Source organism: Apaloderma vittatum, unplaced genomic scaffold (genome assembly GCF_000703405.1).
Source record: "Apaloderma vittatum isolate BGI_N311 unplaced genomic scaffold, ASM70340v1 scaffold10496, whole genome shotgun sequence".
Lineage (NCBI taxonomy): Eukaryota > Metazoa > Chordata > Aves > Trogoniformes > Trogonidae > Apaloderma > Apaloderma vittatum.
Window position 1 is genome coordinate 22,345 of NW_009721266.1, and position 3,087 is coordinate 25,431.

The following is a 3,087-nucleotide window of genomic DNA, read 5'->3' on the forward strand; positions in this document are numbered from 1 at the left end:
CGTAGATGACCTCTGCACAGTGCCTGTGCCGCTGGGAACCTCTGCAGTTCTCCAGGCCCTTCTCAGCACAACCTTCTGTTTGGAGCTTGGTGGACACTCCCAAATGCCTCTTCCTGTGCCTTTTCTCAGCCAGTGCTATAGTTTCTTTGGTCTGCTGAGTTTTCTCTCATCTCTGAGTCACACAGGATGCAACAGAAGGAGAATCAGCCTAATAAGGGGATTATCTTGGCATCTGGCTCCATTCATAGTAAATCTCTCAAACAATGGTTGTTTCCAGCAGTGGGTTGGGATGAATATCAGCAGACACGAGGGGTGTTGCCAAACTGGCCCAATGTCCTGTCCCTGGTGGTGACCGCGGCGGGGAGTGTGGGAGGAGAGTGTGAAAGTTGGAGCAATTAGCCAGCGCTGTCTCCCAGCGGGGCTTTCCTTTGCTCCTCGCTGGGGGCTGCCTCAAAGCCCAGGACTAGCTGGGCTTTTCCTGCCTCCCCTCATCACAGATGTTACATTTATGGATGTGCTCTCCACAGAGCAGCATCAGTGCTGCTCCCCTGGCTCTTCTTTTAGGGCAGGGAGGGATGACAGTACCTCCTCTCCTGGCATTTACCCTTTGGTGGACCCCAACCACCCATGGCAGGGTGCAGCAGGGCAGCCCAAAGTCTTACTGAAAGTTGGCGCTTCCCCTGGCTACGAACACTGCACGGGCATCCTAGTATTGGCAAAAAGCCTCTGGAGACTCCTCTGTACCCTGGGTAACTTGTTCTACTGAAGTTTTGGCTTCACTGGTTGTTAAATCCAAGCTCGGAAGCCAGCTTTCATTGGGAGAGCATTAACAATGTTGGGTAAGAACGAGTTTCCAAGTGAGGTCACCGGTGGAGGCAGGGATCTCACTGGATTATGAAGCTTCACTTCAAAGGCTTCTCCTCTCCTTTTACAGTTGAAAGGACTTATTTTATGAATAGGTCATGCCTGGTTTTAATTAGCTTGTTTTTGTATTTGGGGTGTCTTATTAACAACTTGGTCACATGCGCTTTTATTTTTTCCCACCCTAGCAGAATTACCAGGAAGGGAGGTGGAGATACCTCTGCTTCCTCATAGCAAAGGCTTAGACTCATTTGCAGACGACTGCAAAAATGATGAAGCATTGAGAAAGCCAGGAGAAGCAGTTATGAAACACCTTGTCCAGGGCTGAGTCTTCGCAGCTGGGCTTTGGGGAAGGGCTGCTGGAGAAGCAGGCAGTTGTGGTGGGGCATGGCTTTCTGGCTGCTGCTGAGGTGGCAAGCTATGGATCCCTCCAAGAAACACTAGGAGCTCCAGAAGATACCAAGGATGCTTGGCTGGCACCATTCTAGGGAGGCTCAGAAGATTTTTAGGTTCTCACTTCAGGTTGTGTTCGGTGGAGATGACTGAGGGCCCTCGGTTGTGGCTTTTCTGCCTTGTAGCTGAAGCTTGCACTGGATGAAGGGCTTAGTTGTCCTCCTGCAGGGCTGCTTGGTGGTCTCTGTGATATCAGGCTGTGCTTGATTGCATTTATGGTGGAAAGGCATCAGAGGAACCACTGGTGGATGTTTTGGCATGGTTGCCCGTGAGCTGATTCCTCTAGGGCTGAGTTGCCTTTTGGTGCTGCCAAGGGCTCACCCAGAGACATGGCCAAGCCCAAGTGCGGCTGAGGACACATAGTACCTCCCTTGGGAATGCCAGGCGTGACTGGTGTAAAGCCTGGTCCAGATGTCCTGAAACAGTCCTTGAATTAGGATCCTCAAGAATATGGTCTAAGCGCTCTTCTGGTCAGTTTGATTTGTGATTTAATCAACATTATGCCCAACGGTGTGGGCTCATCTGCTAGGGAACGAGGTTTCATGTTGTGCTGAAGCTGGACGTGTGCCCACCTACTGGGTTTCGTGGCTGATGGAGCCCTGCTAGGTGGCCCACACCTTCTTTTTTCCATCACGTGATCCTGCGTGGCCCCTCTCCATCACCTGGCGATGGTCCCCAGCTCCTGAGCGCTGAGCTTGCTGGAGCAGCTCTGGGAGGAAGAAGGGTAGGGCTGGGGGAAGGAGGTGCGATATGGGAAATAGCACCAGTCCTCCCCATTACTAATCCCAAGTGACTGCTCCCACATGACCGGGCAAGAAAGCCCCGCTGCTTGGGGGATGGTTTCTGAGAGGTGTGTGAAGAAAGATATCAAACCAGAGGCTGATGTCTTGGCTGTGAGAAGCCGTCACGGCTCTGGGCGAGGGTGTGGTGTCGGCTCACCTTGCCTCTTCCTGCCCCTTTTGGCCTCGTTTCCTTCTCCAAACAAGGTTTTTGTGAAGATATCCCAGCTGAGAGCGGGTGGTGACTGGATCTCAGCTGTGGGTGGAAACATGGTGGTGGCAATGGCACTGCTTGCTGTGCCTGGTCTTTACCTCCCGCGGCATCGCTGCTTTTGGTGACGGAGGTGCCCCACTTCCCTTGAGTCTCTGCTTTACATCATTCCCATGAGACCATGTCCAGCTTCCCCTGCATGGATCCAGCCCTCCCATGGGTAGGAAACATGGGTCATTTTTGGGGTGTCAATCATTGAGGGTGTTCGGCAGCTTAGTGAGCTGCAGGCCTGCACAGGCACGCTCCCAGCATCTCTATGGCACGTGACGTGGGTGCAGGAGATGCTGGGACTGGTGGAGGCAGCATGTTGGACCTGGAGTCAGTCCGTTGTTCCTTGGCCAAGCAGAAACCCCAAGCCTTTTCCAGGGGCGAGGTGGGCTGCAAAGGTCAGGGGATGTGTTGGAGGATGTATTTGTGCTGGTCCGTGCTGGGATGCAGGACCCCTGAGTTCCTGCTTCTTGCTTGGGGCCAAAAGCCACTTGCCCGTGCCTTGGTGTCTCCATCTCCTCCCCAGGAGGAGATATTTTCCCAGAGATGCTCAGCAAACAGGTACCTTGTTGTTGGGGCAAGGCTCAGCACAGAGCTGCCCCATCCACCCCTGAAGGCATTGCAGGTACCAGCAAGCACCTTGAAAAGTCCCTGTGCCTGGGAGGATGTCCCCTTCAGTCCCCAACAGCATTTTTAGGCTCGCGGCCCCCCTCCGGCCCGGGGCGAACGGCCCGC